The following is a 24,512-nucleotide window of genomic DNA, read 5'->3' on the forward strand; positions in this document are numbered from 1 at the left end:
TTTCAAATTCTGAAATCTAACACCCAAGTACCAATTTGAATGTGAAGGGATAAAACATTTTGAAAAGCTATTCAGAATGTTTTTTTTTAAATGTATATTTCTTAACCATATTCAAGGCATCGCTTTATTTAGTGTTAGTGAAATTTGTTAGATTATATCTAAACGACGAAACTACTTGAAGTTCTCGAACTGGTTTTTTGTCGCTGGAATTTGAAGTGTTAATTATTATACAACTACATACACGATCCTTTCATTATTCCGAGTAAAGAACGTGGAAGGATGTCAAAATAATATTTATAAGTATATCATCAACAGCGATTTTCAATGCACCGCTAGATGTAGTTACTTGTAAATTTTTTATATTTTTCTCCGTTTGATGTTTTGTCATCCCCTGATGTCTCAGCCACCTTTCTGATCTCATTACTCCATCTTATTTGACGGTACTTGTTTTGTACGTTCAACATTTTAGATAATAGCAATTCAGAATATTTGTGGCCCTTCTATTGTCCTGTCTTCTTAGAATGCGTTCAGTTCAGTTTCCTTTTTCAAGCATTTTATTCTCTCATTGATATCATATACACTGCTCAAAACAATTAGGGGAGCACATGGTTTTAACAAAATTACGCAAAGATGTATACCGATAAGTAACATAAAATGAATCATCCATAATTTAAAGCCTAGCAGGAAACGGAAGAAGAAAACTTCATATGCAAATCAAAGTTCATGACGTCAAAAACCAGAAAAAGGAGATAAGGGCAGAAATCGGGATGTTGCAGAAACGTCTGTTTTACTGCCGTAACTGTGAAATTCGATTGCGCAGTATTTTTTTTTGAGACAAGGTGACTTGAGGATGTCTCAACAACGTGATTTACCGGAATCCATGGCATGGCGTGTTATAGGCAGACTGGAATCCGGGCAAACACAACGTAGTGTCGCGGACGCTGTTGGAGTCGCCAGAAGTGTTGTTGCAAGGCTGTGGAATCGATTCCAAGAAACAGGAAATGTTAGACGTCGACCAGGGCAAGGTCGGCCACGCGCCACTACAGCAACTGATGACCGGTATATACGGTCCGTATATACCGTACTATTTCTGGTATATATATCAATATCTATATCTCCAACTATATTAATTAGATTGGTCTTTAATTTTTTTAGACATAATTCAAGGTCTTCGTTAAATTGGGCTATACTGTACGAATGGGACCGATATAAGATCAAATTATTTATGTTATAATCTGTAAAGTTTATGTATAAATCCTCAGCCAAGTTTAAGTTTACTCCTTTTTTTGTATTGATACAATATCGTTTCTTATATAGATTATTGCACCTCCTGATCTATTGCATGTTCTACAATTGATATATAATAATATTCATTTATACATTCATAAAATTGTGATTTTCATAATTAAATTTTTCTTCATTTTCAGTTCATATTTCAGTTAACCCTTTCCGGCGCGGTGTCCCCATAGCGAAACCACCTTTTCAAAATTCCATCAAAAAATAACTACTTTTCGCACAGTAATCATTTAAATCTTATTAAATAGCTTAAGATTTGGATTTTCTGTCAGAGATGGCAGCATCATACTGGTTTTGTTTTGCAATTGATAAAAAAATCCGCCATTTTCTCTATTTTTATGGTACTTGTTTTAAAATTTATTTCCTAATAAAAAAAATTTTTTTTTCAAAAATTGATAATGGTTTTTTATAGATTTTGCCCTATTTGTTGAAATCAAGCCATTCAATAAACTTAAGAATAGTTTAAAATCAAATTATGAAAGTTTTAAAAAGGTGGTTCCATACTGAGGACACCGCACACCTAGAGCAATGAGATACACCAAGTGACGTCAGTGTGAAACCACCTCTCTTGAGACGAAGCGACCTTGTTTTTCTTCATTTTCTCCCCTCTTTCTTGTTTATTAGGAAATGGGTGACAGCAGCAATGGTGTTGAAACATCTCAGATGTGTATTTGTGGTGGAAATTTCGGGGGTTAGAATGGAAGACACAACATATGTTATTTTTTTGTCCCACGCATAACCATTCTTTCATTCTAGTGGTTTTAGAGCAGCTTTTTCTTTTGACGACTACTTTTTATGCTCTCTCTACTGCTTTAATTTTATTTTCTGGAATTTATTTCGCCTTGAGTCCCCCCCCCCCCCTCTTCACAACCGATTATTGGGCATTTATTACTTTTATTGGTGGTGAAATGCCTATAAAATTCCTAAGTACAGTTGAAGCAATATTATACTAATTTCAGAGCTTCTCTCTGATCTGGAGTCTAATGCATCTGATGATACACCAGATAAAGAAAATAAAACAAAGCTTACTGCATGGATTATCACGAAAATGATGCTGATGTATACACTGCCCAATGCCTGGATCCTCTCGACTATTTCATATGGCTCAGGAGAAAAAATCAAAACCTAGATTTCAAGGAAGAAGTGGGACCATCTCAGTAAATTCTACCAATGCCGGATACATCGCCAATCTTGATGTTCTTATTGTTTTTTTCAGTGCCACTGATGGAAAATTTGGCATTTCGAATAAATTTATATGCCACTCAAGAAGGAAAATTTACACTGCCATCTCATTGAAAAAGATTTACCAGCTATCAATATGCTTATGTTGATCATTTTGGCCTACAAAATCAGTAGAAAGGGAATTTTTCAAACAAAATGCTGCTTTTCCTGCATTACACCCTAGGGAAGCTTTCAGTGTTCTAGGTGCGCGGTGTCCCCACTGTGTGACCACCTGTTGTTCGCTGGATTTTGATGAAAATAAAATAATATTTGCAAAACATATTTATATGAGTCCTATGTATCAAGTATATGAAGTTAGTTCATCCAAATTTTTTTTTTTTAATATAGTGCCCCTCAAAGGGTTAAGCATATCACATCAATCGATTTGTTCAGAGTTCTTAGGAATATTAAAGAAATATTCAAGATTAGTTTTTAAGCTTCGAATGTTAAAAATTATAAATGTCAATGGTTTCTTTTCTGTCTTGGGTGTAGTGAGAATTTTTCTTACCAACGCAAATGGGCTCTGTGTTGAGCTCTCAAAGTCTTCATTTTCTGTTGACATCGGCATTTGATTCAAGCTTTTGTGTATGTGTGTGTGTGTGTGTGTGTGTGTGTGTAGTTGGTCTTCAGTATTTATTCTTATTATTTTAGAGGTTTCATCTTTCCGAAGGAACAGTTTGTCTTCTTTCACCCAAGCATATCTGTAACGAAGTCTTTCTTTTGTTTGTCTCATCATATAGAAAATTTTTTGTTTTCCGGAGGAAGGTATTCATTATTATATATTCTAGTATCTTGAAAGTCTGAGTTCAGTTTATCAGCTGTGAGATTTTTGCTTTAGTCTTTTGTAGAAAAATATTTTTTGATCTATCTCTTTGAAATCTTACTATTATAGGTTTTGATCTATTGCTGTTTCTAGTCGGAACTCTATGTTCATTTTCTATTTCAGTTGTTTCTTGAATTTTTAGTTGCGTTCGTACTGCTTCATAGGTATTTTTAGTTATTCATAGGTATTTATTGTCTCAGGTAAACGTGGCTTTGCACTTCTTCCACCTCTTTCTTGTTAAATGAAATAGTCTTCAAAGTAAACATGTTAAACGTAAATTTGTCTGTTAAAAGTTGTTTCAAACATACTTGAATTTCTTTCCCATTAATTCTTGCATGTATCATTTCTTCTAATTTACCTGGAATATTACTGACTATAACCATATCATCGTCAGCATTAATAGTTGAAAAATTATCAATTTTATTTCAAAGTATTCAAAAATTATTTATTTTTTATTTAATTTCTTTCTTGCGTCGGTGCAAGGGAATAAAGAAAAGACATGCCTAAGTAAGAGAGGCGTATTAGTGAATAGCATTATTATGCTATACTACGGGAATGCAGAAAACCGTTTTATAGCTGAGAGAAACGTTTTAGTGAGAGGATGTATAACTGAGAGTCATATCACTCTGTAACTCTTATAATGCAGCAGTAGGTCATAACTTTATTGAAAAAGTATAATCCTGTCTTATTCGTCTTTCGAGTTTAATCTTTGCTTCTTTTTATCCAAACGAATGAATGCAGTTTCTTTGTCTCATCTTCCTGATGATATTATCTATGTAGACTTTCTCTACCCCCATTCCCCTCTGGAGATTTAACTACATTGAATGTGAAGACAGAGTTCAAAGCTTTCCTCAAAGTCAATAAAGGCCAAACTTAAGGGTAAGTCGTATTGTTTGTATTTTTCTATTAGTTCTGTGGTGATTGTATATGATCCGTTGTATTGAATCCACTTCAAAAACCCACTTCTTTTAGTTGAGCAGCTTATAAATTTATATACATGAATTTAAATTTTGTTTGTTTTGACAACAAGATCATTTTATGTTTTCAGGTAGACCAACTGAAACTTAGCAGTTCAAAGCTGGTTACATGTATGATTCATTTGAGAATTGAACGCAGAATTAATCTTAGAGGTTAATAGGCTAATTAGATGATTGTAGGATGGGGTGATTTATATACACTGAGACTTCTTCCAATAATAAAAAAGGAAAGCCATAATGCACCTAATGACATGTAAAATTGCAAATATCGCATAATAATAGGTAGAAATTTTTAGTAAGAAGGAAGCAGAATATATCTTTTGCTTGTGATATTAAACTGGATAGTGGGGTTGACTTGTAAATTGCATTCACTTGCAGAAACAGAAATAACTGAAACAGAACTCAACCTCAATCTAACAAATTGAATAGATCAAATGAATTTCACATATGCGTGACAATCCGTCCCAATGAATTATAATTAATATAAATCAAAATGTAATCCTTATGAATACACCAAGAAAATGAGATCAATGATGGCAACATGGAAAGCTTGGCAAGCGGATTATTGCTAAAAAATTATTGAGCTATGGTGATTCATTTTCCATGGTACCCACAATAATGCTTCGAATCAAGTTTAGTCACGTAGAATTATTATTTTTTTCAATTAGGAGAATAACAATGTCTTTTATTTTTTATGATGCCATTTCCTTCAATGTAAAAAACAAACTTGCGTGGACGTTTATAGCAAATATCGTCCCTTTAACTGAACATAGTAATCTTGATTGAATCGGAGATGACTTGCGCTTTCAATAGGAAAAGAAGTTGAGGGTAAAGAAACAACAGCAAAAAATAAGAGTGACAGAGCAGACCATGAAACATAATGGTCCTAAAATGGTCCAGACGGATGAATGAAAGTGGAAAGAAAAATTAACATGAAACAGATGGTAAAAAAAAAGAAACCACCAGGGACACCAAGAAGAAAAACGACAAGGTCAAGTTGTTCCGAGCAGAAAGTGTAAATAAGGTTAAAAAGGGTCTTAGAAGATCGTGTCAAGGAGGCTGCGAAAAGCCTCCAAGAAAAGATAAATACTAGTTGCCTCAAAAAAACCCCGTAAAAATAAGAAGCCAAATGGGTGATGTGCTTTTGAACTTTAGCGTATATAGAAACAAATGGCAAAAACCTAAAAAAAATTACCCAAAAACATTTTGCAGCTAGTGCTAAAAGAAAATAATGATGATTAATAATGCGACAACACACAACATAAAATGAAAATAATATATATATACATACAGAGAGAGAGAGAGAGGGAGCGTAATGATACATATATATATATATATATATTTATCTCATTACTCTCTCTATATACTACACAATTATATGTTCAAAAAATATTTATATTTTCTCTTTTTTATTTGCTCTACTTCCTATTTGCTATTTTTCTTGGAAAATAAGACATTTGGACTAATTACTGTATATTATAACAAATTAAAAAAATGAAAAAAAATTGATGCTTGCCTCTAGCATCAAGTTAGTGCTCAAATCAAAAATAACTTTGGTTCTATTCCATCTAGGTTTATAAACTACCTGGAGAGTTAATTATCTATACGCATGAAAATATTCTTATAAAAATTCAGTTCATTCAATTATAATAACTATAATTTAAAAGCTATTTCTAGGGGGAAAAAAATATGACAGCTTTCTAGATTGGAATGAAATGGAATGACAGAGAAAAAAACATACATCTCACAGAAAAGCCTCATTCGGATAGAAAGTAACTTCAACTATTCAACTATGGTATTCCCACGAGTATTTTTCGCCGTTTGAGATTACTGCGAGACAAGATTACCACGGAAAAAAAGACAAATGCTGTTAGGGCTCCAAATACTACTACATACGCAGGAAGTTTATTATAAAACTCGGTTATGTTCAGATGGATACAGAGTTATTTCTAAGAAAAATATAAGAAGTCCATGCTGTAGTTCTGAAGAGAGATGAAGAAAGAGTTTGTCTCGTAGGTAAATTAAGTTCGCAAGCAAAACAATTTTTCGTAAGCAGTTCAACTCAGACTGTTTTAGAAGTAGTCCAGATATGTGTGACTTCGTGACACATGCAGATTGAAGTAAACGGAAAAAAAATTATTATAATATCTCTGGATTATTTTCTCTTACAACCGACGTTATAAATAAATTCGCAATCTATGGAATGATTGTAGTTTTTTTTTTAAATTCACAACTAGAGTTGGAGGTTTAAGTTAACTTATGCACTGAGTGGCCAAAATGTTAGGAACACCCCTCACTCGAACTTCGACTCGTCCGTGCATCACGTGCGCTGACGTAATAAACCAAATTAGCTGATAAAAAGCTTTCTCCTTGTCAGAAGCACCAGTTATGAACCTGCAATTTGCTTGTTCATGGGAAATACAAAAGATTTGAGTGACTTTGAACGTGGCATGATTGTGGGCGCCAGAAGGGGCGGTTTCAGTATCTCCAAACCCGCTAATCTTCTTGGCTTTTCTCGTACAACAGTATCTCGAGTCATCAAAAAGAATGGCAGCTAAGCCAAAAAACTTCGAGTGGAAAGTGGAATAGTGGGCGGAAATCGCTTGTGATGCCAGGTGACTGACACGTATTGTGAGTAGCAACAGAAGAACTACAATGCAACAAATTGCAGCGCAATACATCTCAGGATCATCGCAAAGCATATACGTACGCTATACAAAGCTGATCTTGGAACGAATTTATTTTAATAGCCGGCGACCAATAAGATTCCCTTTGATTTGGCTGCAAAATCGAAGGAAACAGCTTTTGTGGGCTAGAGAATGCCGAAATTGGACACTTAATGAATGGAAAAAGGTTGTCTGGTCTGACGAGTTAAGATTTCTTCTCCATGACATTGATGGCAAGATCCGTGAGTGGCGCAAGCAGCACAAAGCCATGGATCTAGCATGCAGCATGACAACTGTTCAAGCGGATTGCGGTGAAATCATGGTCTGGGGAGCATTTTCCTGGTGGTACTCTTGGTCCCTTATTTCCATTGGAAACATCCGTCAATGCCAGTGGCTACCTCCACATCGTTGCTGACCACGTGCACCCGTTTATAGCCATAATGTTTCCTGATTATGATGGCTATTTCTAGCAGGAAAATGCATCCACCCACGGGGTTGAAATTATCTCAGATTAGTTTGAGAAACATGATTCAGAGTTTCAGTTTCTTCAATGGCTCCCCTCTGTCATCCGATCTCAACCCAATTGAGTATTTGTCGGACGAGGTTGAAAGGTCTGTTGAAAGCGCTGAAACACCACTTTCTAATCTGAGGGAATTTAGAGCTGCTACTTCGTTATCATTAGCTAATTTTCCTCCTCAGTGGTTTCAGCAACTTGTAGAGTCCATGCCTACAAGAATATTTGCTGTCATCAAAGCCAGAAGAGGTCTCACACGATGTTAGGGGTGAGTAGCAGGTTGTTACGAATTTTTTGGCCACTGGGTGTATATTTTTTTTCATTCATTCAACAAGAGTTAATCCTCAACTACGTTGATCATCAACTTGAAATAATTATTTTTGATAAATTTAAACAAATAATATACATGTCCCCCTATTTGTTTTGAGCAGTGTGTTCATGAAAACAGTTATAAAAACACACTATTTCTACAAAAATTATCAGGTTGAATAGCGGTTATACATTGGAATGTTTTCATTATATACACATGTGATTTTAATTTTTTTAAAAATAATAAAATACTACGATTTTTTTAAAATTATATTTTACGTTCCTACAATAGAAAATTTATATTACTACAATAGAAAATTAAATTTCTATCCTACACCGAAATTTTTTTTTTCGACATCATAATTTCATGAACAATCTCCATCTCATATATTATTAGATGCTCGTAAATAATATGTGTAATAAGTGTTACGTTGATCTGTGAATATATCAAAAATGTTTTGAAATTAAGATGCTGGAGTGAGATATGTATAACGTTTGTGAAGTTTTTGAGTTAATTTGTAAATATCTAAGATAGTTTTACATCAAGGTAGATTCATTAAAAACAGCCTTGATGAGGCAATGCACATCAAATCAATACAAACACATTTTTTCCATCTTTGCTCGTCATAACGAAAGGAGGAAATCGTAATTATCAACATAATAGCCATATTTTTTTTACATTTCTTTGAGCCCTTTTTAAACAACAGAATAAATTCCAACACTCGCATTCCCGAAACCATTTCTCTAATGCTCTGGAATTTCAAAATTACAGGTAATTTGCAATTCAACCCAGTAATTTACAGCAGCAGAAGAATTTCTTTTCTTGATGTTGTGCGTCGGAATCATTCCGTAGGCTACTAATGGATATAAAAAAATGTTATAAAAGGAGATTATACGGAAACCACTCATATTTATTCGCATAATCCCTACACAGAGACAGTTATAGTCTGACCCGGAAATTTTCAAAACTTCCATTATCTTCTTAACAGCAGAGATTTTTCATACTTCTTTTGAGTGTACTTGGTTAATTACCAACAAAAAGCAATCCAGTACCATGATGGCATTCCTTTTGTGGATACGAATACATATAAATTAGTTTTTTAGACAGTCCTCAACCCAAAATCTTTAGCAACGGCACCTGTTGAGGGTAATGCAAACTTATAGCGTTTTGTTTGTGATATAAATTAAAAAATTACCCGTGTTTTCATATGCTTGTTATTGACTTTTGAATGACGTTTGATTATTTCTGGCAAATAAATTTTAAAATTGATTCGTGGTTTTCGATTCGTTTTTAACATCTGGTTAATGGTTTTGATGATGGAATTGAATGTCCGAAATCCATAACATGCGTAATAACATAACATACATTAAAACATAGGGGCGGTAAATTTCAAGTAGAGTCAAGTTCGGTTATAACATACCCTCTAGAGGATTCGAGAAGTATATGCTATAACCGGCGGGAACGTTATAAGCAAGGTCTTGTGAAATTTGCTTACTTACAATAAAATGCATTATTGAGATTTTCACGGACAAAATAAGCATATATAGCACACATAATTGAAATGTAATAAAGCATGAATATAGTTTTTGATTGATATTTGAAAAATTTTGAAAATTTAGTGAAAAACAAAATGTACACCATGCAGACATTTTTGGAAATGCTAATGAGATTTTTTTTTGAGTTCATGCTAACGATTTTCCTTTCAAGTTGACAGTATTGTACATTTTAATTCAGGAACAAAAATCCCACTGATGTTTCTAAATTTTATGTACACGTCATCAATCAATAATACACATGAATTATCATAAGTTTTCAACAGTGAGTGACTGGAATTAAAACAATTGTCTTAATTTTTTATCACCGATATCCATGTGAATAGTGATTACAAAATAAAAAAACCAAATAAAAATTTTAATAATTCAAAAAGCCTGGACGATGAGGTTTGCACAGAAAGACTGGATTTTATTAAATGTCAAAAACTTTACTGCTAAAATAGTTACATTTATGACCGATGGATTGCGCTAAATAAAAAAAAAACAAACTTTGTTCCATCTGTTGATAAGAAATGCAAGCATTTTTTCAATGCAATTTCTCGTTTATTGAAGACATTCAGCTGTTTTTGTGAGAAAACGTCAAGATTTCATCCGCATACAATGAATGTTGTACCAAAAACTTCTGTTTTTGACTATTTTTCTAGGTGTATTTATCAAATTTGCCAACGACACATGGTTATTATGTATATTCACCGGTAAAAGTGATATAAATTTATCAAACTCACCAAGAATATTAGTAAGTATGCATAATAATCGATTATTATGTAAACTGAAGAGAAAAAAAAACCTGTTACAGGCATGCGTATGCAAATAAAGAGATATGGAACCAATCAGAGTACGGCGCTGCGGTCGGCAACGCCTATATAACACAACAAGTGTCTGGCATAGTTGTTAGATCGGCTACTGCTGCTACAATGGCAGGTTATCAAGATTTAAGTGAGTTTGAACGTAGTGTTATAGTCGACGCACGAGAGATGGGACATAGCATCTCCGAGGTAGCGATGAAATTTGGATTTTCACGTACGACCATTTCACGAGTGCACCGTGAATATCAGGAATCGGGTAAAAAATTAAATCTACGACATCGCTGCGGCCGGAAAAAGATCATGCAAGAACGGGACCAACGACGACTGACGAGACTCATTAAACGTAACAGACGTGCAACCCTTCCGCAAATTGCTGCAGATTTCAATGCTGGGCCATCAACAAGTGTCAGCGTGCGAACCATTCAACGAAACATCATCGATATGGGCTTTCGGAGCCGAAGGCCCACTTGTGTACCCTTGATGACTGCACGACACAAAGCTTTACGCCTCGCCTGGGACCGACAACACCGACATTGGACTGTTGAGGACTGGAAACACGTTGCCTGGTCTGACGAGTCTCGGTTCCAATTGCTTCGAGCTGATGGACGTGTACGGGTATGGAGACAACCTCATGAATCCATGGACCCTGCATGTCAACAGGGGACTGTTCAAGCTGGTGGAGGCTCTGTGATGGTATGGGGCGTGTGCAGTTGGCGTGATATGGGACCCCTGATACGTCTAGATACGACTCTGACAGGTGACAGGTACGTAAGCATCCTGTCTGATCATCTGCACCCATTCATGTCCATTGTGCATTCCGACGGACTTGGACAATTTCAGCAGGACAATGCGACACCCCACACGTCCATAATTGCTACAAAGTGGCTCCAGGAGCACTCTTCGGACTTTAGACACTTCCGCAGGCAACCTAAATCCCCAGACATGAACATTATTGAACATATCTGGGATGCCTTGCAACGTGCTGTTCAGAAGAGATCTCCACCCCCTCTTACTCCTACGGATTTATGGTCAGCCCTGCAGGATTCATGGTGTCAATTACCTCCAGCACTACTTCAGACATTAGTCGAGTCCATGCCACGTCGTGTTGCGGCACTTCTGCGGGCTCGCGGGGGCCCTACACGATATTAGGCAGATGTACCAGTTTTTTTGGCTCTTTAGTGTATAACAACTCATTTTTCACATTTACCGTAATATATACATATGATTCCGACGTGTTTGATTTGAATTCCCTTCACTTTAATGCTGTGTGATTTTCAAAATAATTTGATTTTGACTGTTTCGGGTAATTCCTGGATGCAGGAAGAAGATCTCGAGAATCTATTCAATATTTTATTGCAAAGATATACAGTATAACAAAACTAGAAATTTCAAATCACCAGAAAAAAAATCATTAAAGGCAAATACATATTTCTGATGTTGAAGGATCTCTCTCTTTTAGAACTTTAAAATAACATACCTAAACAGTAACTTTCAATCTGAAACTAGGGTAGTATTTATACCTTCGTATGAATAGCGGAGAGAGACAACACACCCTATCTTTGGATGGTACTTAGATTATTTGCTAGTATGTTATTGAAGATATACAGGCTGTCTAAATTGTTTGCACAGCGGATATCTCTGCGACTATTGACTTTAGAAATACACTTTGAATTACACAAAGTTTACAAATGACGTGCGGTTATTTAAAATGTCTTAAATTTCCCAAGGGGTCGTATGCATGAAAAAAAAATTTGAAAAATGAACTTTATATGTAGACGCGCTAAAATTTTGAATTGGTGAAATATAAACGAGGCTCTGAGAAGTCATTTACAAAAATTACATATTTTCAAATGCAATATTAACGGAGATATTTGACTTCGAAGCCTTCAGCATCTATCGCTAATGATTGAGGTCGTGTTTTAAACATTTCTAAACCTAAATTAAATTCAAAGGGGTAAAAATTCTGTAATGGTCAAAAATTTAATTAGTATTTATTGTGAATAAAAAATATAAAATGGTTGAGAGAGAGCTCTGTTTGTGTAAAATCCCCAAAAATGGCAATTTTTTGAGCCAATGAAAACTTGACAAAATAGTGGTAAGTTGCCAAAACATAGTGATTTTATTTATTTAATATCTCCCCCCCCCCGGTAAATATTGCGTTTAAAAATATGAAATTTTTTGCAAATGCCTTTTCATCTGCATTTCAATAATTTGAATCTTTAGCACACGGGGACCTTATAAGAAATTAATGTCTTTATTTTTTTATGTATATAACCCCTCAAACAAATTTTAAGATTTTAAGTAACTGCGCGTCATTTAAAAACTTTTTGTAATAGAAAGTTTGTTTCTAAAGTCAACAGTTGCAGAGGTATCTGCTGTGCAAACAACTTGGGACAGCCTGTATATAGTACTCACATTTTGTAGATTAATTAATGCAAATGCTGACTTGTATGAGCAAGTTCTATCCTGAAACTTCAGAGAAGTCTAGTAAAACAGTTTTATTTTTTTTTGCATATGCATATATCAATACTACTAATCTTTATTTTCTCTAGCAAGAAAGGAATTCGAGTTATTTGAATAGGAAGATATTCTGTAACTATAGCACGATTCAGAATATGCATGATATACACGTTGTTATTCTTTCCTCTACGTTCCTCGCAAAAGAATCAAGCGTCCGTGAACCTATATATTCGTGATCTCCTAAAGGAATTCTTCTTTTTCCCATCTTAGAAAGAGGTTTTCCACGACGACTGGTTGACAGTACAAAGGACATGGAGAAGAAATGTAAAATTCTCTGCTTCGAGAAAAAGTTTTTTTTTAGAAGGATTGACATGAACAAGCCATTCCATTTCAGTCCAGGAAAGCGAGAGAAAGAATGGTTCCGGCTCTTGAAGAAATACGGTGGAAGTGTTCAATGTACGATAACAATGCTAAAAAGTCGGAGAGAAAAAAAAAAAATTAAAAAAGAAAAGAGCTGGTCACGTGCCTACTCATTTTTCAGATGAAACTCAAAAAGCTGCTGAAGCACAGTCGTCTTCGGAACGTTGCTGTGGATTTGACTCATGGTGTCTTTTCTTCAGACTTCGATTTCAGAGGATTTTATGTGACACGCTGAGCTATAGAGTTCAATAAGCGTGAAGAATGAGAGTTTCGATTTCATGAAGTTGAAAGTTGTATTCGATTCAAGTATTCAATCATGTTCTTGAAATAGGAGACACACCAGTTTTTTCATGTTCAGCTAAGACTTTTGCCTCTGGTTCAGGAATATTAGACGCTATTTTATTGAGCGAGAGCGAGTTCGTAACGTGGTTTGGGAAGAATATTTCATATTGTGATACTTAAAATAACATGAATTGTGCACGTGGGAGGAAAATAATGACAATCATTTAATTACAGTGCCAATGGAATCGATACAGCAAATGTCGGTACAGTAATATTCCGAAGTTACGCGATAAGTGGGATCGGCGACAACCACGTAAGTCAAATTCGTGTAAGTCGGGGTATAAGTTGTCCATAGAAATACTTGTACATATAAATATTAGTTAATTGGGATCGAATTTAAGAAAGAATAAATGTTTTTTTCTTACTACGACTGTAATGCTATGGTACTCTTCTGTTACTTCATAACGTGTAACTTGCGTTGTGACTGCAATCCGGTCCCGTAAAAAAAGACTGCATTCCCCAAAAATCTTTGCAAACTAAAGTCGCGTGTTAAACGATTCGAATGTTTCGATAACATCTCGGTCCATCGAATTAAATGAGCTGCTTGTGTTTGGAGGCAAGAAAAAACTTTCAGACATGAGTTAAAATAAATTGAAAGTTTCAGACCAGGTGCATTGACATCAAAGAGCATCACATTAAATAGATAATTTTTAAACTGGCCTTCACTTTACGTTTGAAATTGTGACCTTCTCAGTAAAAATTGCAGACACACAGAATAAAATTTGGTTCTATTTCTAAATCTCGGCAAAGTTGTCATCTTTATATACCGTAGCCTCTCAAAAATCAACTTGGTTTCATTACACACTATGCTCTGATCGAATAAAACAAGTCTTTAATTGATTATCATTTAATACTCTCTACTCTCTCAGCAACAATCCCGTGATTATGTTTGAATTTCAGAAATGTAAATTTTTCACGAAAAATCGCGTAACTCCGAAGTCACTGAACTCGGGTAGTGTAGGTCGGGGGTATTACAGTACTTAGCTCGAATAAACGGAGCTTATGTATTTGACATTTGGATCGAAATCCTAATCCCACAATGTTCCATATTCTTAGCAAGATCATTCCATAAGGATAATCTTTTTGCTGTTCGGAGCTGTAAAATGTAAAAAGCGGCTAGAAATTTATATCTTTATATCAACAGCTTTCGTATCATACCAAAACAAATGACGAGTTTGCCATAAAAAACAATCGTCTCGATTCCCGAAAGTGAAGTCTATAACAGGTCCTGTTCATTTTCCGTTATCGCATTTCACGCACATCTACCAAGACTTTCTTGAAAAGAAAATATTGACCCTGCCAATCACCGGATATATATATGTGTATGTATGTATATATATAGCAAAGAAGCTTTTCTACTCTGTATGTCCATCGAAAATTGGGCTTATTTTCGTCACGGATTATACGTCATCTGGAAGCGAGCAAATATTATTTCTCAAGTGGCCTTTTTAGTGATCTCTGCGTGTAGCATAAACAACGCATCTCAAGAGACTCGAGAATCAACTAATGTTGTTGCTGAGCAAGTATCTTCTTCCAAGGTTTTCTTTTATTCAGCGATACCTACAAGAGATTGGAAACGCACTAGACTACAAACGGAATAAACGGAACATAACACTAACTTCATTCGGTCTTACGTTATCGATTGAACATAAAACGCCAAATTAATGGAAACCGAATACAAATCGTGCTTCATTTTGACATAGAAATTTAATAAGGAAAAACAAAGGAAGATATGCTAGAAGTCTAGACAAAACAAAAGAATCTATCGATTTTTTTCGTAGAAAGGAAAGGTATAATACGATGGTTGTTTATCTGATGTTTGTTGTTTTTTTGGTTTTCTTCTAGAACAGCGATTTTTTAAGAACTGGTCTGAGTTCGTAAGATAATCGAACATTTGTTGCTTTTTCTCTTATAACAACGATACAAAAATATTGATTTCCTATGAGAATTTTTTTTTTCTTTAGGGCCATCGTCACTTAAGATTTCTTCAAGGAAAGTGATTTTATTTGATAAATGTTTGAATGGAAAATACAAGTATCCTTCACGAGAGTAAATGATATTGCTTACTTCCCAACGCGTACCTAAAACTTGAAATCAATTCTGAACTTCTGTTTCAAAATGGTATTTGGCATCGATTCAATCGAAACACAAAATGATGTATACGTGATCAACAGCAATGCTGAAATCTTGATGTCTCTACTGTAATAAAAAATTACTTGAGCAGAAAAGTAGAATTTAAAATGAATACGGAATGCCATTCATTTCTTATATAAAAAGCATTTTACGTCACTTTAGATATCCGATTACGTTTAAACGTCATTTTTGAAAAAAATATAGATTTTTTATTTCCATTTTTTATGAAATCCCCATTTCTTGTGATTCAAAAACAGACAAACAGTTCTTGTATTGTTTGTATGACGCTTAAAGTCGAAGAAATTTAAGTGTTGCGCTTATTTATACCAAGTAATTTGTGAATCAAAACTTTGGACACGTTCTACAAAATGCCATTTTTGAAATTTTACTTGAGTTTGAAACATTATTTCTAAAAATATACTGATTGCATCATTACCAAATTTTAATATGCCATTTTCCATACATTTTTAAAGTTACAAACCACAATTTAAGGTCAATCACACGTATTTGTCTAATTACAGGGTTTTTTTTATAAGATATGTAAAGTAAAATGAAAAAGAATTCACACACACGTTTATCCACAGATTTGGGCGTAACTTATGACCATACCGTGCAATCCATTAAATTTTAGTACATAACCTGCACCATTGCGAGCCAAATATACTGTGAGAATAAGAAAACATTTCATTCATAGAATGTTTTGCAATCGTGTTTTTTTGACATAAAAATGACTTTTTTATAGAAAATGATACAGTCATTCAAAATTTGCTATTGTTTTCAGCATTTTCAGACACAAAAAAAGTTATTAAAGTTCACAACAGAGTGCCATTTTATAGAAAAGTGCCACGAAAGGTAGTAGGATAGTCGGATACCATAACTATAATTATAATAATTGCAAAAATACCAATACAATAATAAAATATATAATCAACAAGTAAAATAACATTGAAGATGAGTAACGTATGATTTTTCAGTTTTAGGTTTTCAGAAGTTTGTCAAATAATAAATGAATGAATGTAGCTCAAAATTGAATCATTGATAAATTGATCACTCGTAGATGGTAAACATTTGATATTGGTTTTGTCTGAGCCGCAAGTAGTGATCAGATCAAAGCTCATGCATGGCTGATGCAGCTGTTACGGTATTTTTCTCTCTATATTTCGGCTGTCTGAGTGTTTTCCCTCATGGTTTAAACATAACCCGAGTATCCACGAAAACCGAAAAAAAACAACAAAAAACAAGTGGGAATTTCGAGTATGTTGCCTCTTTGGCAACTTACCAAGTTGGCCTAGTTCTGATACAACTCAGGAGAGTTTCCACATTTTCCGGAATTTCATTCTGGGTATGTTTCTATTTTCCTGGAATATCGCGAAATAGTATTGTGCTGTAGTTTTTCAAGAGTTTTTCTGATTTCTCTTCTCTCTCTCTCTCAGCTTTTTACTCTTGGAGGATAGAAAAATATTTAATGGGCAAAAAAAAGTGTGAAATGAAAAAAAAAAATTCCGCCCTAGAGGAGGTTGTGCAAAAGCCTGAAGTGCGATTTCTTTTCATTTTATTTCCCAGATCCCACAGGCTTCTTTTGGCTAGCTAGTATATTTCTACGCCTTTATTCACCTTTACTTCGAAGCGAAAAATTCAGATAAGGCTAAAACGTCTTCGTGAGTTTTTCTAGCAACAATACAATTTTTTTTTATATTTTTGTGTCAGCTCGCAACAATATTTCACAGGTGAGGGGCAAAGGAAATACTAGAAAGTCACGATTTCCTCACCCACTTCGTTTTTTTTTCCAGAAGCCACTGACAACTAATAAAGTACTTGAAAGGTAGTGTCGTCTTTTGATTTTGATAAACATACGCGAATTTTTTTTTTATAAGTTCATGTTTATGTTAGAACTTCTGTCAAACATTTATTGATGCATCAATAAGTATTACAGCAGAGATTTTCAACCTTTCTAAATAAAAGGACTAGTAAAATACCTGAAACAAATTCACGAACCGCTAATGTTTAGCAGGAGTGAGATGATCCTATTTTACGAGACATATAAATACAAGAATAAAATACATATAGCACAGGAATTTATTTTAGTGTCATTCCTGCAATTTTGATCGTTTCAACTTTGCCCCATTTTCTATCGACGAAGCGTATTTGAATTTTACAAAAATCGAGAATGAATATAATTTTCATAACATACAAATTATGATGTGATAATTAGGGGGGTATAATTATAAATATTCATCTCGCATATTTGTCATGTTCAATGTTTTTGCTTGAACTTAACTTAAGCACACTGTACTTTCCAAAAGCTCTACATTTATTTTGAAATGGTAATTTCTCACTAATTTCAGCAACAATAGGTGATTTTGATGACTTGTGGCAACGTGTTTTGGTGATAACTGGTGGTGTCCTGTATTTTACTGTATTTAAAATTCCAATTTTCCATATTTCTCTCAATGAAGTATGATCACCTATCCTGATGAATGTTTTTCTTGGGAAATATTCCAAGTGATTTTAGCAACAATTTGCAAAATTTGTCGTAAATTTAATTTTTTGCTTACAGTTTACCCGCATTTTTTGCGATTAGATACCTTGAGTATAAAAACCTAATTTTATTTATACCCATATCGACGCAATATCAATTAAATCTATTGAATTTGATTATAGTTAATTATCAAGGCTGCTTGCGGTCCGCCAGTTATTCAAAAAGTCCAGTCTCTCTCTCAAGCCTTGTGTACCAACAAGATTGATCTTCTCTCCACCCCTTCAACCAAGTCTATATCCCTCTGTAGGTATAGTCTCCAAAACCTTATATATGGCATACTACCAAACATCTATGATGAACTAAGCCACTTAAAAAAGGAAGGATGACTTTAAGAGAACGTGAATAGGCGGTTTTTAAGAATGAAACCGAGCATTCTATGCGGTTTTTTGACCAACGCGTAACAATGTTCAGAAAACTCTTCAGAAAAAAAAAAGAAATAAGCCGCTTGTGAATAAGAATTCCTAAATCGATGATCCTATTTGCGACCGGAATAATATTACCACTCGATTCGTGAATGAAACGTGGGTTGTTTAAGGGAATTAGTGCACACAAATTTTCTAAAAAATACATTTTCGAGTTTTCCAATTTTAAAGTACTATAAAATTTTTTGCGTCTAACTGTGTTTGAGTTTTTGTTCTACCTGCAGTAGAAGTATTTTTAACATATTTTAATATAAACTGCTGGCAGGCATTATATATGCTAATGTTTCCATTAAAACGCTCTTTTCTCAAAACTGAGTTTTTTTGTCAGATAAGGAACATTTTTTCGAACATCACTCCTTCAAATGTCTTGAAGCTTTGTGCGTCTCTCAACACTAAGGTATTACATACTTCAACGAGAGAATTTCCCACCAAGAAATTTTATGGCACCAAGTAGAAGTAAATTTCAGTGACTTTTGAAAAAGCTGTATGCTGTTGAAGTTAAAACTCGAGAAAAAAATTACCAATAATTGAAATCCTAAATGGTCTCATTAAATTGTATAAAGCTGCCCACAGATTTTGACAAAAAAATTTAGTACCTAAAGAGAGCAGAAAAATTTAGATGTTCCTTAAAGGAAGGAGATTCTTCCCGCAGGAAAGCATGGGAGACACCGATCATGCACCAATCCCCTTAAACAAAAATGAGTGACCATGCACTTGTGAACGTTTAAACTCATGCTCAGTTTATTAGCTCATGATGGGATCATTCAAGTCCGTCTGGAGCAACTCCCTATAGCTTGGATTACCGACTACCCCCCTCCCCCCTTGCTACACGACATCTGCGAATTTGCTGACAATCCCATTGATACCCTGATCGAGTTTATCGACAAAAAGTGAAAAAGTATGAAAGGAGGCAAGGACACTTACTTGAGGGATGACACTTGTGACTTGCGTCAAATCAGAAACTTCCCCGTTGATCATAGCCCGCTGTGATCTATCTCGCAACCACGATTATACCCAGTTCAACACGTTGCCCCCCCCCCCCCCAATGCCCATCTAAATTAAATAAAGAAGCAACTATAATGTCTCTAAGTGCCAAACTATAGTGACCGGGTGTCTCAGCGTCAGGTTTGCGAACTTCTAGGAGTATGCCTGTAGAGACGACTGGGAATCACATAGCAATGTATGGTTGAAAATGTTACCCTGATACGGAAGGGTAGACAGAAAACACCAGAAGTGAAAGGACATCACGTAAGTGAACACGTTTTAATAATAAAGGTGGATCGAAAAAAGTAACAGAGGTGAAAGGTATTCAAAGTGTAATCCACGAGCTGCAATGCAGTTCTCAAATCTCAGGTGCATTGAATTTCGAACATTCTGGAAGATTACGGGAATGTCTAGGAGCTCCCTAAAAAATGCAGGCAACATGTTCCTTAGGGTGGTCAGCAGGGGGTGCCATTTACCAATGTTTTGATATGCCTCCATTTTGGGTTCTCCAGAAGAAGTAATCAAGGCATTATTATCTGGCGATCGAGCAGGCCAATGCGCCAAATGCCAGGAACCACCGCTCACGTATAACGCCATCTAATGCGTACGAAAAGCATTTCCGATCCAGCAATGGTATGTGAATCCGAGTCGTCTATAGGTATACCCTACCCCCTCCTAGAAGTTTGTAAATCTGATGATGAGACACCCCGTATGTAAAAACAGTTTATATTCAAACAAAAATTGTGCAATCATAAAAACGCTCTAACTAAAGACAAAACTAAACACTTTTTTACTAAAGACAACTATAGTTAAAATTTGAACACAGGATATTTTCATGATCATCACACATATCACCATACTTCATACAGCTGGAACAATACCTTTTCTTATATTTTGGCACATTTTGTTCATTTTGTTTTTTGGTGCAATTACTTGAGGCAGTTGTAGTGATCCCATCGGTCTTCATGATATCGGAAATTTTCCTTTGCAATGCAGCTGGCAAGTTTTTCTTCTATAAACAACATAATTTTTTCGAACGGTCCATCACTCTCACCACTAATATCTTCTGAGGTTAGTTTAATTCTTTTCTCATAGCTATTTTACTTATTACTACTTATATGATTTGCATATAATTATCCAAAAGCTCTGGAAATAATGAACAATACCCAAAAAAGACCAAACTAGAGCTCAAATAGAAAAATGAGATGAGAAAACACATCATGGTGAAATTTCCTCTCATGAAATTTCTTTAAATTCAAATAACAAAAAACAACACGTGCAATGACTATCCTTTTGTTAACTGAGAGTGAAACACTTGAAGGAATATTAGCTGGAATATGAAAAAAATACCGATTATAACTTAAAATGCGAAAATTAAGACACCAAACAGCTGTTTCGAGTCTGATATAACCCCTTCTTCAGAATTGAAAAGTCGCACGTGAAAACACGTGGTTCATATGAAAGCGACGCGTGGTGGTGATAATGATGGCAAAGGAAGAGACTTGACTTGACTTCATAATGATGATGATACGATTACGAGTGTTAGAGGACGTGTATTGATCATGGAGTGGAAGGAAGGTGCAAATTTAAGAATTGGGCCCAAACATTGGAGAAATATTGAGTGATGGATAAATCGTTTACCAAAGAATTTTTGTGAATGTGAAGTGCTTCAAAGAAATCTAAGTCGAGGGGGGTGAAGAACATTTCTGAATGATTTTGGCAGAATTAGATTCAAAGTGGTGATTCACCACATCCCAGATTCATGGAAGTATGAATTCAATTACATCAAAGCAGTAGCCATCGACCAGGGCTACCATCATTCTTTGATTAACCGAATTTTCAACAAACAGCTCAAACCGAGACCCAAATATAAGTCGAATCCCACTCAAAATTGATCATTCTTTCCTTTCTTACCCAAAACCAACTTCCATATTGCCAAAATTATCCGCAGATTCCAATTTTAAGTGGTCTTCTCACCCGTTAATAAAATTCGTTTCACCCAATTTAAAGACCTAGTTGATGACCTGACTAATTGGGGCATTTACAGCATTTCTTGTCAGTGCGGTCTTTCATATATCGGCCAAACCAAACGTTCCTTTTGGAATATAAGCACTACGTAAAAAATCAAGCGCTCAAGCGTTCTTCCATAGCACAACATTGGTGGACCAACAATCACCACTTTGACTTAAATTCTAGCCAACATCATTCGGAAATGTTCTTCACCCCTCGACTTAGATTTCTTTGAGGTGCTTCACATTCACAAAAATTCTTAGTATTTGGTAAACGATTTATCCAGCACTCCATATTTCTCCAATATTTGAGTCCGATTCTTAAACTTGCCCCTTCCTTCCCCTCCATCATTGACACACCCCGTCAAACAATCGTAATCGTATCATCATCATCATTATCAAGTCGAGTCAAGTCTCTTCCTCTGCCATCATCGCCACCACGAGTCGGCTTCATATCAAAGACATGTTTTGTTCAAGCAAGTAGTCTGCTATTTTTTATTACTGAGAAGGGGCTATATATTAGCCTCAAAATAGCTTAACTTTCGCATTTTGAGTTATAATCATTGGTTTCCACCTATTAGCTGGAATGACCACTCCTTGAATTGCGCTACTTTCTTATGGTTACTTACTTATCTTACTTACGACGCTTTTCGGGGGGGGGGGGGAATTCTATACCATTTACACGTATAATAAGTTAGATTGTGAAATATTGAGGTTTATTGTCGCGCTACTTGAAAGATTTACATTTTCATATGTGCTTGAAATATTTCTAGCTCACACACGGCCACTCATGAATACAAACGGAAAAATATAATATATATACAACGCGTTATAATATCTCAACAAAGAACTGGATTCTAACATCTAATTCTAAAAGCTTTCTCTTCCAATTAACGATTTCCAATATTTTGCAAACAAACTCTACTTAGTGGCGGAGAAAATATTCTTTGTTCATATACGCATCATGCGTAACGCCGTATAGATATTCTTACAAGCTATTGTTCTTACTATTTATTTGTACAGCATAGATTGAAGTTGTTGAGAAGTCTAGTTATCAAAAACTAAGTTCAAACACCATTATAATCTTACATTGCGAATTTATCTCAACTGCCCTAATCGAGGTGATTGCGTTGTATCCGTGAGTGAAAACTTTTCATGATATTTTAACGCCAATTCCTTTCAATTACCGTATATAAAGCTTCATTGAGTCAATATAATGAAAACAAAAAATTTTCGTTCATATGTTAGTCCCTTAATTTGAGATTCGCTATCGCTATGAAATCTTGAAACATCGAACCGGAACATGACAGATTCAATGCTCTTTCATTAAAAGTCTACGTGTTTAATTTCATACAAATTAATTTATACGATGGAAAGTATAATTGAGCTTAACAGTAGCTCACTAATTAATTACTTGCATATATTATACATACAAATACGATTGATATAGGAGTATAATTACTGCAATGAATTCCACAAGGTTATCACCACTTCAGTGTGAATAACAAGCATATCTTCGCCATTTATATCTATAATTATGAATTTTGTTAAATTTTCCAGCCAATTCTCACATTGGATAATGTTTTTATTTTCGCTGACTATAAGATATGGTTCGTATTCTGAGTATTGTCCGTTTTCTCAGTAAATAGGGTTACATTTCTCGATGTTAAAAAGTCTCACAATATTTTTTTCCCTCGAAATTTTTTTCTCTGATATTTTAATTCAAAAGTCGGGGAAAATTTGGGAAGGAACAGCATTTACTAATGGACAACTTTTCTTGCCGTCGTTTGTGATGTTTTTTCCTCAACTTTTCCCCGATTTTTGAATTCAAATATTTCGGCAAATATTGATCACTTTTCATTCTACTTAAAAACGTAGAATTTCTATTGTTCGCATCACGAGAGACGGGGTTACTTACAGACTTACTAATTATGTTTTTGAGGACAGGGTGTCCGTATTTAGAAGCTAATTTTCATATTTTAATAACTATACAACCCCTTGCAACATAAATGACGTATCTGAAGTTAACACGTTATTTGGATACTTTTTCTTAGTTGGAAGTATGCATCTAAGATTAACGGTTCACCAGTAAAATTCGGGATGGAATCACCCTGATAATATGTAGATATAAGTGGAATTATGGAATCACCCTGTATAATAGATATTATATGAAAATTAGGAAAGTATGCACAAGTACCGTAATTTTAGGTTAATAAGCCGTATTTTTCGTAAGAGAACCACGTGATTTTTCATATGCCACATAATCGTAATTTTCCTCCAAGAGCTAAAGAAAAACACTGATATACATAAAAATGAAATTAAACGTTGTACACTTTCAACTTATGCCATTCAAGTTTTCTTTGAGAATTATATTTGATGTATAAAACGACATCAGACATTATTTGAAATAATAGACTGCATTGAGAGTTAATTTTTTAATAAACTTAAATTTTTAACTGAATCAAAAAAATTCTCATAGAGAAGTCAGAATGTGAGTAAAAAAAATATTGAATAATCCCTTTATTATAGGGAAAAAATATAGTAATTGCATACTTAATGAATGAAAATTATACATAATAGTATCTGCTCAAAATATCTTTTCTGGCCATAGCCATGACCTCATCTCGAATAAAGATCGGATTATATTCCATTATTTAGCTTTGCGACTCATTAATTGCGCAAGATTGATTGCAGTTATTGAAATCCACGCTAAGAAGGAGGATTTATATCAAAACTTATTAGAGTATTTAATATATTCCATTCCATTTGCGAGAAAGTAGTCAGCAGATTGCAACTCGAGATTGTTTCCTACCCAAGGGACACAAAGCTAATCATGAGTTCAGGGGGAGAACTTACTTCACAGAATATTTCATCGGTAAGAAGTCAGTATTGATGTCAATGTGATCTCGTTACCGTGAATGAGGGGAAACGAAACTCTTGATCCAGACAATTCTGAATGAGAAAGAATATGAAAGTGGTTGAGTTCATTCAATGAGAGCATCCTCTTCTTATGAGACCAATAGCAAGAAATATAAGA

Source organism: Pholcus phalangioides, unplaced genomic scaffold, assembly GCF_987345545.1.
Source record: "Pholcus phalangioides strain wild (caught in Gottingen) unplaced genomic scaffold, Ppha-v1.0 ptg000011l_1, whole genome shotgun sequence".
Taxonomy (NCBI): Eukaryota; Metazoa; Arthropoda; class Arachnida; order Araneae; family Pholcidae; genus Pholcus; species Pholcus phalangioides.